Source organism: Podarcis raffonei, chromosome 4 (assembly GCF_027172205.1).
Source record: "Podarcis raffonei isolate rPodRaf1 chromosome 4, rPodRaf1.pri, whole genome shotgun sequence".
NCBI lineage: Eukaryota > Metazoa > Chordata > Lepidosauria > Squamata > Lacertidae > Podarcis > Podarcis raffonei.
The window spans coordinates 60,172,552-60,189,777 of NC_070605.1; positions in this window are offsets into that span (position 1 = coordinate 60,172,552).

Here is a 17,226-nt window from a genome sequence, read left to right on the forward strand (position 1 = left end):
AATTTTCCAGCAATGTTAGCAGCAGTATCCTATTCCTTCATGGTCAGGGGTGGGAGAATTGGTGGCAGCAACGTATGGTTGAGTTTCTTATTCGCCTTTGCTATCTTGACAGCAAAGATTCTTGCTGTTATGTACGGGTTCCTATTTAGTTGGGGGAACAAGGAACGGAGGCATGTGTCACACAGACATGCACAAGCGGCTAAGCTAACACCCAGAGAGTGCGGTCCATTGTCTGATGAATCGTTCGGAGTGATTTCTCCATGGCAACAAAACAGCTCTGCCAATCATTCCCTCTGCTCTGTCTCCAGAACCTTTCTATTCTGCTTCACAAGCAAAAGTTCACCCAGACCCATAGAGCCATTATGGAAACAAAACAATCCCTGTCCCTTGCATTTCCAAAGGAGAATGTAATAGAGGTGCTTTTCAAAATGTATTCTTCATGCCTTAATGAATGGCTTTCCATGCTATGGCTTAGAAAAGGGTTTTTTTTTAATTGTTCCCCACCCACCCCCTACAAATTAGCAATTTAGAGTTGTTATTATTAGAGAACACATGTATTATGTTAGAGCAGAAGGCCCTAAATGGGACAGAGGCCAAAATGTACTGAGTAGTATAGCGTACTCCGTCCCTTCCCTCTGCAAGCAAAATAAGGCAATCTCTGTTCCCAGAGGTTTTATAGCCCTGGTGTGCAATTAATTTTAAACAGGGGCTGTGTTTGGAATGGGCCAAAGGGCCAGCAACATTCATTCCACCCACAGGCTCCACTGGTGCCAGCCAAGACACAATCAAAGGCCTCTTTAACCCACTCCTCCCCAGTCCGAATGGCAACAGGAGGGAAGGCTGTACCAAAGCCCAGACAGCTTGACACAATTCACGGTGTTGGTTTTAACCAATAAAGTCTTAGCTGTTAGGTCCCAAATACCGTACTATACAGTGTACTTGCTCAGACCTGCATCAGACACCCTTTTTTGTGTGCCTCCTCTGACAGTTCTCCAGAGGGTGGCAACATTCCAGTGGGCCTTTTCCTCTATGGAGTGTTTTCCCCGTGAAGGTTTGCCTGGAGCCGACAGTGACACCTTTTCTCTGCCAGGCAAAGATACTTCTTTCCTCCCAGGCATCTGATTGTTGATTTTCTTCTTCTTCTTTGCAGCAGTTAGGGGTATTTGCTTTACTTTGCTTTTCTCCTTTGGGGGCTGTTTGAAACCATGCTATGGAACGGAGGTGTTGCTTTTATGGTTCAATTTCCCTGCATTGTCCTTTGTTTTAAATTGTTTGGATTACATGATTTTTGATTAGTAGGTTGCTTTGAAATGCTTGTGTAAAGTGGCTATTATGTTTCATTAATAATAACGAATGTTTCATACCTGGAAGAGAGAGGTTCAAAGAGACCTTAGGTCACGTAGGAGAAAGGTTGAGGTTGCCTCTGGACTGTTATTATTTTGTGGGATGGATTCAAGTGCATGCTATAAATGTAGGTTTGCACAATGAACATGGATTAAAGCATTCTGGCACTTAAAGAAAAGAACGGACTTTGCAGTTAGGAAAGTGATGGGGAAATGCACTAAAAATTGTGGGATCGCTTAACTTCTGCATAATTTATGACATCACATAACTTATGTCTTAACTTATAACTTACGACATGGCATAACTTCTGCATAAGCTTTGTGCATGCAAAACAGAATGGATGCTAAATAAAATTGGAGAAGCCCTGAGTTGCATAATGAAGGGTCATTGGAACAGATGTCCTTCCAGCAACTAAATTCTGGGAAAACTGTTCATGAAGCATGGACATTCAACCCAAGCCAAAGCTGAAGGAACACATTTTCTGGAGGCTTCGTTCATCATGGTGTCATTTTCTTATGTGTAAATCAGCTGTCATCAGTTATGGAGATCTATGTCTATTTGGGAAGCAGGCCAGGTTGAATTTATGCCTATGCTCTAAGTTAAGAGAGAAATTGCTTATATATCACCAACAAAGCCTAATATTGATTACTGAACATTATAATCTGCCAGCAGTTTGGTGGCCTGTGGCAATGTAAATGTATTGATGCTTGTCATTAGGAAACCACTATTGTTGGAAGGTATCAATGAAAGAGGAAGAAACCACGAATGGATGTGCTTGCTGAACTGGTACTCTTAGGACATTTCCAGGTGAAGGTGAGTGGCTCACTGCTTGATCAGAGAGGGAAGGAGCTCTTTTTTATTATAGTAACACTACCAACACCCAAAGCCAAGTTTTACACAAGCTACTAGGTGCTGTGGAAGGCAATCTCCCCCTCGTCCATAGTGCATACTTACTAATTTCTTTTTGTCCTGCTGTCATGTCTGGCCAAACAGATTGTGCAGGTTTGTGAAGCACCAGAATACTTATTTGACAAAGGAGACAAGAGAGCGGGGTAACATACCACCATATGTACACCATATGTGCATCATATCCCTCTCAGTACTCTGGGGGATCCCTTCTCAAGCGATCACCTCTCTCTTTTCCTGAATACAATGTAAGTCCAGCACAGGGCAGAAGCAAACCTGGGTCTGAGGAAACACTGCTAAGGAAGGAATCAAGAGCAAAATAAGCACAGGTGCACCAAGAAGAGCAATAGACAGCTTGTTGTGTAGGCAGAGGCTAAGGGAGGCCCTCACAGCTTGTAACCCTGAGAAATGAATACTGCCCACCTGCCACATGTTGTGCGCTGGCAGGATTGTGTCCTGGTTGTAGAACTCTGACCAGTTTATTATTATAGACTGGAAAAAGGCTCTAGCATTTTATTTTTCTTTCCAGTCCTTTTCAGTTTCTGTCAAGTCTTATTTCAACAATGAAGAGGCTGCTTTGTTAGCTGAAAAAGTGGGTGCATATCTATAGCTCGTTTATATCTCTGTATTGTTGCACAAAACCATCCCTGTTTATGCAAACCTAGGCTGGCAGGTGGCCAAAACAGGAAGTTTATTAAACTGAAACAACCCAGATAAGATGGCTGTATTTTTGTTCAAAGGGCAATCTGAGTGAAGATATTCAACCTGTCCTGGATGAGATTCTTCTCCTCTGAAGCAGTAAGCTGATGGCTTGGGGTACTCCTTGATCTGCTGTTTTTTCTGGACATGCAGGTTACATTATTGGAGACAGTGTGCCTCTGAAGACCACTTGCCGGGAAACCACACGGTGCTTATGTCTTGCTTCCTATACTTTGATGCTGGACCAAATAGGCCTTTTGGTCTGATCCAACAGGACCCTTCTGAATGTTCTTATGATGAGCACCTTTTAGCAGCTTTCCTGGAGAAAATGGATGTAGCATCAGTTATCCATGCTCTGGTCACTTTCCGACTAGGTTACTAACGTGTTTTCTAATTGGGACTGCCCTAAATAAAAACAAATGAAAAACAAATCCAGAGGTTTCAGTTGGTGCAAACTTCTGCTGCCAAGTTCTTTTCTGGCACTGGAGCATCTGAAGATCTAACTCTGAACTTATTCCATCTGCAGAGGTTATCAATTTGTTTCTGAGATTCATATAAAATGCTAGTGCTGACTTTTGAAGATCTGAATGGCTTAGGAACAAATTAACACCGAAACTGACTACCCCCTTAGGAACCTAATGGCTTTGGTCTTAAAAGCATTGTCGTTTGCTATTTAATTTCAGCCAACTTTTGGTGTAGGAGCTGCTGTTTTTAAACTTGTAATGCTATATGCTTTAGTTTTCATTTTTGCTACTGCTGTAACTGCTGCTTTTTGGTTGTCATTATTGTTCATTGTTTTTAACTTTGTTTTAATTTTAGGGCCACAGTCATGGCTTCATCTTAAGGGAGAGTTGGCTGAATCTCATTCCACCATTATAATGAGAAATTAGGGAGGGAATAGGTTCTAGCGTTATACTTAGGAAAATGTTTCAGCAACCTGATATTAAATTTGGCAGTGGATGATGGGTAAATAATAATAATAATAATTTTATTATTTATACCCCACCCATCCCCAGCCACTCTGGGCAGCTTCCAAAAAAATATTAAAATACTGTTTTACTGTAACTTTGAGCGTTGTCTGTTACAAATTTGGGGTAGAAAGATTAAGCAGTGACTTGTTACACACAAGTTAAATCTTTGATTAGAGACTTCAGTAAGTTGACAGGTCATGCATTTTTGTTTTTCATAGACAAAGGTGGGGTAGGGATGGGGTTCCAGAAAGATTTCTCCATTTGTACTGTGTCTTTTTTGTGTTAGTTCAAGGGGAACATATAGTATGAGCTTTTATCCATGAGTTGTGTAACATGTTTCTAGTTTTTATTTCTATTTTTTGTAGCCAGTGTTATTCAGTGGGAGTTCATAAGCGTGTTCCACACATGTGCTCAGTGCAAGCCTGTTGTGGGAGAAGGTTAAAAGGGTGAAGGCTGGATATTCATATGGTATGATATTGTATTGTGTGGTTAGTTCCAGCTTCACTACTTGGTGAACCTTGGAACTTGATGGCCCTTCGTTCTCTGGAATGAACACATGAAGTCTGTGTAACTGAAGCTACCATTCCACATTGTGCATGTATAACCCTAGGTTTTGGGGTCCCCCTCCCAACTTATAACTCTTAAAGGATTTTGCAGACGCAAGAGGAAAATGCAACTGCAATGTAATTAACACTGTAACAACTTGTTTCCCCCCTTGGAGAATTATATCATTAGTTGCTTCAATTGTGCATGAAATATAAATTACATTGCTAGAGGCATCATGTCTGAAGAGACACAATCCTAAGTGACGTGCCTTGCCACTGCACATTATGCTCCCTGGTCTAAATTAGCAAAAGGTCAGTTGCACAAAGGATGTGGATATACCTTCTTATACAAAGGCTAGGTTGTTCATCTTCTTTCTTGCCTCCAGTATATTTTATTGGGGAAACAATGTGAAGAGGCATTATATGGCCTAGCTATAGCAACAAACAGAGTTCTGCTAAGCATTGACTTCATCGTATCAGATTCAAGTTTCTAAATTTGTCTCTTTGTAATTGCACAGTGCTAGAATGTTGAATTTGATTTTCCTTTGCTTTGAGCGGAGCAAATGTCCGGGTGAGCAGAGTCATCGCCACCATCTCTATGCATGCTGAGCATATAGTTTTGTGTGCATACTGATCCCCAAGTGGTCAGCCCTACTCTTCGACTGCATACTAATGTATAATTTGTTTTGTCTATAAACACAACACAAACATTCTGCAATGTGGCGGTCAGTTAAAAGGGAAGCCAAACATTCTGTTCTGGGCATCAAGTTTTTCACATGCAGTGAATTTAGCACTGTTTATCATGCTGCTGCAGACCACTAAACTTTAAAGATTGGGTTGGTTGACTTATAAGGGACTGGCGGACGGATGTTTTATTGCAGATATTAATAATGCGCAGCATGAAGCAACTGGATGCATAACAACAGGCTCCTTTTGGAATAAAACATTGCCCAGACCCATTAGATATTATTCAAACTTTACTTGCAGAACTTTCTTCAGAATATAACAAAAGTAATCAAAAATACATCCAAACAGTTCCATACAATATTTTGTGCGTGTCCAGAACAGGCTTAGCAACTAATAAGAAATGAAAGATAATTCCAAACAGACCTAGAAGCAAAGGTCTCTCTCTTCCTACAGTCTCCATTAGCCTAGAACTGTATTCTCTACCTTCAGGAGCCCCATTTTCATACCCCATTTGTTCTTTCTGTGGTCATCAGAGAAAGACTAACTCGCACAAAATGGAGACCCACATATTAACATATGCATATCTCTTTCATAGGATCTCAGGCAGGCACATGACAGAGCAGAGAACAACAACAGTTGTTGTTCAGCCCACCCAGATGCCTAGAGAGCTCTTATTGCTCTTCTTTAGCTTCAATGGAATCTTCCAGTTAAACCCTTTCAGCAATACATACAGGCATTCACCTTTTCAGTGTGAATTAAACAATTAACATGTTTGTTATGGCAGCAATAGGCAGCATTTGATGACTTTTTTTATTCTTTCCAGTTTTCTAAGCATCTAGACCTTCAGAGCAAGGAGCAGGTAGAGAACCAAGGAGGGAAAGAACTTGGCTTCCTAGCATTCAGTTTCTGGGTCCAAACAATGACGGGTCAATTCAGATATCATTCATTAGAAAATGTTTTAAAGGGTAAATATTCTTACATGCAAACGTGCACCCTGTATATATCAGAGCTATCCAAAATGTGTGTACATATACAGTTACATAGCAGATTGGATAATATTTATTGCAATATTGTGAATCCTTCTAGAGCTGGAATGCTTGGCTATTAACAGAGGCTTACCCCTGAGAAGCAGGAAAGACAAACACTGACTGCAAGCCAGGAATGCTGGGGGAAATGATTGCTCTTACTCCAAATGGTTTTTAGATGGGAAATTTGTTTTCTAGCCTCTTGGCTAGCTGCGGACCCAGGCAGTCAAAAGGTCTGTCCCTCTGGGGAATTTATTACTAAACTCAGACTCTGAACAATAGGTAATGGGATTAAATTGCTGTAATTCCGAGGATAATGTTGAAATTGGAAGATTTGCCTAAAACCAAGCCAAATGCCAGACTTGTATTGTTACCCAGTTGCATTTATAAAGAGCAACTATTCCATGCATGTGTCAGCCTCAGGTGAGTGCAGGATTTTTCACAATCTGCCATGAAATAAATGCTGTTGGGAGAAGATGCCAGTCCTATTGAACAGTGTCAGTGGCCCAGTCCCATCTGGACTAACAGGCATTGGGATGTATTAGCTGAGCTAGTTTTCCTGGGAGCTGAACTGGCATAATGGTGACAAATGGAAGGTGTCCAGTGTGTCTTACTTAATAGAGGGCTGTCTGGTTCCAAATCCAGTTCAATGTGCATGTGACAGGATTGCAAACTGTACATGAGCAGGACTTAATTTTTTTCTAGAGCCAATTTAATATGCATTTCTCACAGGAGGAAGAAATCATTCTTATTAGGTATTTGCATGTATTCATCCAACTACACAGGGCCTCACCTGCCTACTTGGGGAGGAAAAATTCTGATCTGTTTTTAGTATTTCCTTCCCTGCGTTTGCATGGCAAATCCTCTCTGTGTTTGGTTGCAACAAGAAAACCTTGCTTATAGGGATGAGTCTCATTTCTAATCTTCTTAGCTATGGAAGACCAGAAGTAGCCAATTCAGGATGGAATGGCATAAATTCTTGCTCTCATTTAGCTTGTCTGCCTGACAGATGGATGCTGGTGGAATTACTTTGTGGGTTCAGGCTTGTGGGTCTGGCAGCCATAAACCAAATTTTCATATAGAATACATGTCTTCCAAGGGTGGCGTATGTGTTTTATTTTCATGAGTTATAGCAACCACTTTATTCCAAAATGGCCTGGCCAGAAGTGAGGAGGAGGAGGAGTGGTCGCAACACTGGGGAGAAAGGGAAATGAATGAGCACTAACCAAACTATGCACTGCATGCATTTCATAAGAGATTCTTTCTTCTTCCTTTCTTCTTTAAATGAATAGCAAGAGCTCTCATAGCATAAAACGCTGTTAAATATTGCATTTGCTTTCTCAGAAATCTGTGCGCTTCAGACTGGAGCACAAGAACTTGTACAGGTGTTTCTGCTTTTGAGAAAAGACAGCACTCTTGCTGGAACTCTAATAAGTATGTTTTCCTTCCAGGTTGTGCCTCCATGCCCTGGGCCTTTCCATTAATTATGGGCTGCTTTGCTGTATCTGCAATGTGTTTCATGGCCAAGCGCTTGCTTGCTCTCTCTCTCTCTCTCTCTCTCTCTCTCTCTCTCTCTGTCTCTCTCTCTCTCTCTGTGTGTGTGTGTGTGTGTGTAGCCTTTGTTTACTATAATTTGCTAGCCAGTGAACTCTTCAGAGAGCTCCCCATAAACTCTTTAGAAGCCTGTCAGTAACTTAGGCCCAACAACATGTTATGGTGAAAATGTCTGTGGCTGCATTGGCTCACATCTCCTCCCTACATCTCTATAGCACTGTTTAAGGCATGGGAAAGTTCAGTTCAGTGTCTGAATGCAGTGGTGGACTAGATGAGGGCCAGCCAACTGTGCTTGGATCCTGGGAAGACAGAGGCCCTTTGAGTGGCTGGTTCCCATCTTTGGGAAATAGGCAAGTTGTGGATGGGGCTGCACTCCCTCTGAAGGAGCAAGTGTGTAGCTTGGGGCAGACTCCTGGTGGGGAAACTTAGTCGAATGGGAGCTTTAGGGAGGCAGGGAAACAGGAGCATCAGATTGGTTCTGCTGCTGTGCCCACACCATGCTGAGCTTCTTGCTGCCATTCACCCCCCACCTTGGTAAGCAGCATAGATGCACCATGTTATTTTGAAGGGGGGCTCTCTGGGAAGCTTTTTGAGGAGGTGCAAGTGGATGTAGTGCAAAAGAGGGAATGGGAAACTTCTTTTCTGTGAAGTTCCTTCCTTCCACTCACCTTAGGATCTAAGCCTAAGGGCTCTCTTATTATGCATTCACAGTTATTTGTACTCATAATGGCATCGATGCAGTTATATGCAATCTTGCTTTCATTGCTGGTTGTGCTTGCAAAAGCTCCATGCTGGTTCATATCCTGCAGCTTCCTGCTGAAATTCTGTAACTTTTCATGTTACATATTACAACCATTGGAAGTCTTGTCTCGTTTTTGTTGCGCAGCAGTGCAAGAGTATCCCACCAGATGGTAATACTGCCGTAACACTGGGGAAGTATTGCAGAACATCTAATAAAGCAGGATTATGTGTGGACAGTGCAGTATAAACCCACCACTGAAGCACTATTACTGCATCAAGGACATGTTGTAGAAAACAGGCACAAAAAAACCAGGCTGCAGGGGCCCTCCATCTCTAAATCTCAATATCCTGAATATTGTGATATTTATTTATTTGAAGGATTTTAACCCTGCTCTGCAGCTGAAAGAAGCCTCCCAGAGCATCTTACAAACATTGATGTTAAGTTAGTCCCTGCCCTCAGGCTTACAATCTAAAATAGACAAGTTGCTGCTGGTTTGCTATTGCCTGTATATTTAAATCTTCACAAAGCTAAATTGATAAAAGACAGTTACTTTTTTTTGGTTGAAGAATATAGTTTTAATATAGCAGAGCCTTTTAAAGACACGAGCATTATGCTCTTTATCCATAAACTCTTCTCTTCCTGTTGCTGAGTCTCTCAGTCACTGGGCTGGGGAAATGTGGAGTGAATATAACATGGTTTGGACCCATCCATAGTCGGGCATGTGCAAAGCTTTGCTTGTTGTGTTCTCTAGCTCAAGATCGCTGGGGCTGGTGAACAAATAGCAAGACCTCATATTACAAATGGGGGTTGGCGAGGCCTCTGGAAAAGTCACAAATAACCCCTTTTGAGCTGTGGGTTAACTACCACTGATCTGAAACATTTGCCTCTACCTTTCCTTTAAAATAAAGCAAAACTCAAGGTGATTAGCAATACATTTTAAAAAGCGAAACTACCAAATTAAACAGCAAAACACACAGAAAACCAGGCAGCCACTAAAACCATTAAGCAGCTTTCAGCAATAGACCCAATGCAGTGGATACACCAAAATTGGTGCAGGAGCTTAAAACCATTCGTATTTCAAAATCCTTCCCAAAATAAGGTTTCAGCTATTAAAGGTTTGCTGAAGAAGGATGCTCCAAAGCCTAGGGGCAGCCACTGTAAAGACTCTCTCCCTAGTCTAAGCTTAGGGCTCGTCCACACTTCCAATTGTTCAGTGCCTAGAAAGCATGAGTCCAAGCAGTTTTCTTCTTGTCCCACCCTTTCAAAACATGGGTTGGAGCAGTTTTGCTTTTGCCTCACTGAAAACTAAAACTATTTAGTGCTACATCAGCACACTGTGGAAAACCTGATGGCCATTTGTTTTGATTCAGGGCTAAACAGTGAGTTTTCCTGGGGGAAAGAAGTGTGGCAAATGGAAGTTTGAATGAGTAGTTCTGGGAACACTGGGATATGCTACAGGGCCTCTGATAAGATCTTTCTTAGTAGAAGGATGCCCCATACAGAAGTAGGCATCCACTGCAGAGGGCTATAAAGGTTACTGTCAGCCCCAAGATGCATCAGCACCAGGGTTTGGGAACTAACTGGCCACCTGCTCAGGTGTCTCAATAAGTTGTTTTATTGTCTCTAAATGTGACTATGGTTAACGATCAGAGTATCACATTCTATATCTGGGCTGTGTCCGCACTATGTGTATGTGGGTCACTGTTTCCATGTGCCTTCCACCAGACATAAGCACCTCAGGTGGCCACGCATGCAGGCATTTGTTTACCTCTGTGCACACAACTTTTTATTTTTAAATGATTGTTTTAAATACGTGAGGCTGTCACCCCTACTTTCTCTGCCTGCCAACCCACCTGCCTACTAGCTTCTTTGCCAACCCCCTTGCCCCACACCCGGCTAACCCCCTTCCTTTACACCCCCCTTCACCTGTCCCGTCACAACTTGCCCCAAGCTCTTCCCCTCACAGCTTGCTCCAACCCCTTTTAAGGGAAAAGCAATGTGGCAAACTGCTCTCTCAAGGGCATCCTGCCTTCTTTTAAACGTGGCTGCAGTGCGGTTTTATTAAGTGAGTGAGGTGCTTCAGAGGGCAGTTTGCCAACCCTGCCCCGCCAGCTGCCTTTAGAAGTGAATGGGGAGGCACTTCAGGGAATGGTTTGCCAAACTCTCTGGAATGTCTCCCACTCTCCTTTAAACAGCTGTCTTGGGCCACCTGCCACAGACACTGACTGCTTGCTCAGCTGTCTGCCAGTCTGTCATTATGCTGGCGTTGCTGTGGCTGCCTACTGGCGGCCATGCAAACTGCAACATGATGACAGACTTGCATTTTTATGTACATAGGAAGACTTTTTTTTGGGGGGGGGGAAATCAGATTTTCACAAAAGAGCAGTAAAAACTAAAAGTAGAAGTGTGTCACTCCAAGCCAGACAAGGATTTGAAGTTTCTTTCTTTTTCCTTTCCTGCCTCCTGTACCTGCAAGGGCAATTTTTTATTTTCAATACAGCTGCTTTGTGCAGCTGCAGTTGTGAGTATGGAGACATGCCTTCAGGAAGAACTGGCAGTCAAAGGCAGGTCACATTCTTTCCTGTGGGCTGATGAAAACAAAATGAAATAAGAGCTGTGGCAATAGGTGGCACCCAACAAAATGTTACCACATGTAAAAGAACCTGCTCACTCAGTGTGCTCCAGGACACCCACAGTTGGATAATATGCCATTTTATATTGGGTCTTCTTCGCTTATCAGCTTATCTGCAGATCAGGAAAATCCAAATTTAGCAAGGGAAGGGGGTTGCTGATACTTACACAAGGAGGACATAACGTTGCTGCTGGGGGGGGGATTAGAGGCTCACACAGCTTCAAATCTGCATTAAAGTTCAGTGTGGATGAACCCCATTCTTCATGGTAGAGTTGAACTTTTATTTTTAAATGTCAATAATAGAAATTCATAAGGAAAAGATTGCAGACACCAACTGGATTTAAAGTACCATTTGCAGGGAAAGCGGGGGGAGTGTATGATTTGCTTGGAAGAAGCACTCAAATTAGCAGGAAGCTGGATTCCTGCTGTCATTGACACATCATGTAAAGCACAGCATAGCCGCTGAACAGTAAAGTCAGCAATGACTGGTAGTTCACAACAGAAACATTAAGCTATGTGCATAGGAAGAGTACAAAGTATTTGTTGCATGCATCGAAAGAGAGAGTTGAGGAAATATGCCTTGTGCTTCTTTGCAGTAGCTATCTGAGCTGTCTCAATATCCTTTGGTTAAACCTTGACAAGATTTATGTGTGCTCCCATCTTCAGAGCACCACACTAGTAAACCGCCTATCACTTCAGTGTGGTTTGCAGAGGGCACAGAGGAGCTGGCAATTGGGCAGAAAGATTATTAAAAGCCTTGTAAAGAGTTCATATGAGAGATGAGTCCCTAGAGAAATGACCACAGCACAGCCTGAGAATGGTGTAAGAAGACTCCAAATGAGAAGAATGACTCTCTAAAACCATTTGTGAATGATACTAAAACATGTATGGCAAAAGCAAGAGGTACTTTAACAGGGAATGCAGCACAGATTTCCAGCCCCTTTTCTTCACAACAGCCCATAAGCATAATGCAGAATTATGTCACCAAACTATGAATCAAGGTGCAAAAGGATAACTGTGGGTGGGTGTGGGTGTGGGTAGGTGGGGTGGAGTTTGAGAAGAGATGAGTGTGGGGTGGCAGTTTCGCTCCATCGTGTTGTTTATCAAGCATGTGAGATATAACTATCAGGTCTCCTTCCATCACTGCAGAAGAAGTTAGTGACTCCCACTCTCATTAAACAACGACAGATATTAATGATTCTTCCACATAAAACCCCTCAGCTCTGGACATTACTTCTCACAGCTATGGCAGTGCCAGAAGCATCAGGAAATATACAATATGTATATTGCATATTGTATATGCAAGAGTACACACATATTGTATATGCAAGAGTACACACTTACAGAAAAATAACACTATTTCTTATGTGGCAATTGTTATGTACTGAAGTTCTCACTCTGGGCCAGCAGGGGGATACTGTAGATAGTTATGCAAATGAAGGATCAAAAGTGACGTTCATTGATTGGATAGTTTGTATGCAAATAAAGGATCGAAAGTGACGCTCATTGATTGGATAGTTTTAGAAAATGGCAACAGTTACATTGTTCTGGAGCTCTATATAAGCAGGCTGACTGAGCTCCTCAGTCAGTTCTGTTCCAGCTTACAAATAAAGAGCTGCTTGGAAGAATCGCTGTGTCGTCTGCTATGTCTGCCCACAACTTAACAGCGATCTGACTCTGTAAGGAGGCAAGGCCTGGAACACACAAGTCCCTGAAGCCATGTATCAGACTTCAGTGTGGTTCAGATGGTTGTTAGAATGAGAGTTTGGCCAGGTTACTTGCTCTCCGGCATAGAACTTGCTAGCTAATATTAGTGATGCCTCCAGTGTCCCCTGTAAAACATTCCAAATTCTGCTGCTGGTCCACCACATGCTAACCTGTGCCATTTATTTACAGCCAATACTACAGACACTTCACAGCCTTTCAAACCACATTGGGCGGGGTGGGGGTGGGGAATCAGAAAGGACAAATGGCATCTTCTACAGTACTTGATTAAAATAATTCACACCCTACCTAGGATCTTGCATCACAGAATTCTGGGAAGGCCCTTGGGAAGGTAATGAGCAATTGTTTTCAGTGTTATCAAGGGCGAATATGAATTATAAGTGTAGTCAGTACTGATATTATATGTGATAAGAGTGTACTAATCCTACCACAGACATTACAAAGTCCAAGTTGGGTTGCTGAGTAATGTAAGTACTGTATTTACCCGAATGTAATGTGCACCTTGTTTGGCCAAATTACATTGCAAAAATTAGGGTGTGCATTAGATTTCATGGCGCATTTACATTTGCCAGCAAATGCTTTTTTGGTTTCAAGGTTTTGAAAACTGAGGTGCGCATTAGATTCAATGGCCTATTAGATTTGTGTAAATATGGTAGCTGGTTTTACACGCCAAGCTAATTTTCTGTCAGGGAGTATGTTATCTGATATATCACCTCAGAATATTTTATTAGCCCCACCTCTGTTGTCAAGTAATAGTGACTGATCATTTAGTAAAAGTGGACAGATATACATTTTTATTACATACAGATAGCACCCCTTCCTTTTATCATGCATAGGCCCCAACAGTAATGTTGTCAGCCTATGACAAAATACAGTTAGAGCTATATGGGAATGCCATGGGATGGCATATCAGGTTCCCCAAATGCAAAACTGTAACCCAAAACATTATTTGGCCAAGAATTCATATCTATCAAATGGCCTGTAGCAATGGGGATTGCATCTACAGAACCCACATAACGCCATAGCAAGGTGAGGAAGGCTAGGAAGGTAGGTCATGAGCTGCCACCAGTCATTCACAATATAAGCTCTTTACTTCTCTCCTCTGTTCAGAGTAGGAGGGAAGGTGGATGTTGAATCCTGGCATCCAATAACATGTGGGCATGTCTGAGGGAGCACATTTTGGTGTAGGAGAGATGGAGCTAGTAGAAACAGGAACTGAAGAGGAAGAGTGGTCTTTTGTCCATTGTAGATTTTTGAGGGTATATATATTGAGAACTTTTGTTGGTGCCATAGGAGTTGCACTTCCACCTGTGGGCACCATGTTCTTTAACCTTGTGTTAGAAAATGGTTACTAAAACAGAGAAAGTGGAACTGGGCCAAATACTATTAGGCAGATGGCCAGCACTGTCAGATAGCATCAGAAGAGATTTGCTATAGAATCAAAACACCATGTATTAATGTTCATGACTCATATAGGAACCATTGCCATTGCTCTAAATAGGCCTCATTACCTGAATGACAACAGAACACAGAACATGTGTCAGTGAACATGGGAAAACATAATATTAAGGAGCATGTGGTTGGGACTAGCCCCTGCCATTAATACTTTCAAGACAAAAGACAAACTTGGAGACCATTTAGTTCAGCCCTCATCCTTAATAAGCTCTTCACTAGCTGAGGCCAATGTCTGAAAGATGCAGGAAGAGAGAGGTCATATGGAGGAAGAAGAATAGAAGCTAGATAGGAAAGGTGAAAGAGCTGCTACCAGGGGAAGTTCAATGCCTTTTGCAGAACATCACAGGACACGACAGGAAGGACCAGCTGACTGTCCTTGGGGAAATCACGTGAGCCTGGGGGAAATACGCTTCTTTCCATTTCATTTTGCAACTAGGAGTAGCTCACTAACAGAAGTGCTGGTGTACAGATCAAATGTTCTGAGTTCAAGTGCTGCTGACCCGAACAATCTGTCGAATTTGTCACCAAGAGCAAGTAAAATAAAGCATGTGGTATAAATCTGAAACATAAAACCATTCAATAGATCAATAAAACCTAAGTCCCAGGAGAGATGACATTATTTTTGTGCCTCTTCAGCTGTTTTGGTATGTGCACTGATGTCCTATTCAGAAACTTTTCAAATGTTTTACTTAGCATAAAACACCTCGAAGGACTGGTAGAATGTGTGAGAAAAGCAGAGAAGTCGGCAGTTTTCAAGCTGTCTGTGATGGACAAGATTTATACAATAGCTTCATTGGTTTTCAGTCAGAGGAAGAGGCAGTGGAAAGCTTGATGCACATTGTGATTGACAGTAGCTGCCAAGATAATCATCCACTATGACAATTATTTATTTTATTCATTGACTTACCAATGCTTTTGCTTAGCTAGCATAACTACTGCTAAGCTTGCCTATCTCTTGAGAGTCATGAAGAAACAATTTGTGCTGAAGCACCAAGAGGGAAGAAAGTGTGCATTATATTTCTTCTCTCCCCGACTTCGTTTACGTGGCATACCTGTGTCTAGAGTTATGGCTAGCCAGGTCCGGCCCTGCCACGAAGTAATGTGAAGTGAATGCTTCAGGTAGCAGAAGTGCCATTTCCCTGCCTCTGACATAACTAATTTAAAAGCAAATGTGCTTCAGAGGAGAGACTGGTATCCTGTTGGCTTTTCGTTTCAGGTGCTTCAGGTACAAAAAGTATCTACAATAATTGATACTGGAATACAACTTTGAACCCATTTCAATTTCTGATTTGTTCACACTTTCAGGAGGTGAAGTTGGGGGCCAAAGTGAATTTAAAGTCAACCCCCTGTCCCAGCATCAGGGACCCTTACCTCACCTCTCTTTATTTCTGAGGAAAGTGACAATATAAACAGTAGTAGCCTGGTTGGCATTCTAAGGCTGTGTACACACTGTACCCTTAAAGCACATTTGAAGCAAATTCCCTCCCCCCTCAAAATAATTCTGTGCACTCTAGTTTACCCCTCACAGAGTTACAATTCCAGCAACCTTAACAAGCCACAGTACCCAGAATTCTTTTTTTTTTTATAATATTTTTATTGAACAATTTTTTATATAACAGAAACAAAACATACATGAACAAACATTCAACAATAATAAAACATAAAACAAGTACCATTTCATAACCCAATTTCTAAACCTTACTTCCTCGACCTCCTCTTACTTCCCGTTTCTGTATTCCAAATTCTTACAGTTATTCAGCGAAATCTTGCCTTATTTTATTATAAATTTATGCTAATCACCCTTATTCTCTTTGTCATAACCTTTAGACAGTACCCAGAATTCTTTGAGGGAAAGAATGTGTTTCAAATGCACTTCAAAGGTGAAGTGTGCATGCCAGTCTCTGTATTAGAGATCTGTGAATGGTCCAAGATAGTCAGGGAGAGAGGGTCACTGGAATATCCAGAAATTCATTATATAGGCATGACTTTTTATTTGACAGAACCCATATTGAGAAATGGCTTCTCTCAGGACTGTCATTCTGGAGTTTTTTATTTTGAGGATTTAAAACTTTTATTTGAATTACTCACTGTTTTAAATAACTCTTAAAACTGCTAAATAGCTCACAATTAATAAAATAATGAGCTGGGATGCTAATTATAACCATTTCTAAATCTTGAGATAATCATTTCTGAATCTTGCTTGTGTGAAGAAGTCGGAGCTTATCTTGGCCACAGTTTAACTAGGGCTCAAAATGCATTTGAAACATAGAAAAGGTTGGGAGTCAGATGAAAATATTTTGCCTTGCTCCTCTCTTCAGTGCTTGCTTTGTGTTCAGTTAATTTTATTTTATTTTGTTTTTTTAGCTTAGGGTAGCCTATCCAGGCATTGAGTTTCCCGTAATAACTGGAGAGCTGATATGAGAGACTGATCTCATTTTGTGGTTGTAGTCACATGGCACGGATCAGCTATATGAGATGTGAACCCTCCACAGCAGACCCCAATAACTGCTGTTAATCTGTCTGGCTATTCAAGGCTTTCTTCACACAAGGAACTAAAAAGGAAAGGGGGGGGGAGAGAATCAGTCTGCACAGGAGTTCAATGGTGGCAGTCACTCAGTGAAGATTTAAAGGGGGCGTGGCTGGAGACCAAACTTTTCTATGAACTCGCCCTATTTAACCTTTCCTTTATTCCCCTGCATCGTCAAGGGCAACATTAATAGGATGTGACATGTCCCATAATCTGTTAATCATTCTGTCAAACTGGTAATTTGGGACAATGACAGACTTTCAGTCACTCGAACAAATGGCGGTTTCATCAGGCCTTTTGATCAGATGATTAAACCTCAAAAGTATTGGGTCAGATGGCTGAAGAGGTGATCGTGTTTCTCCATGGGTGTCAGGACAGATTTTTATAAAGTGAATCAGGCTAGAACACAGTTAT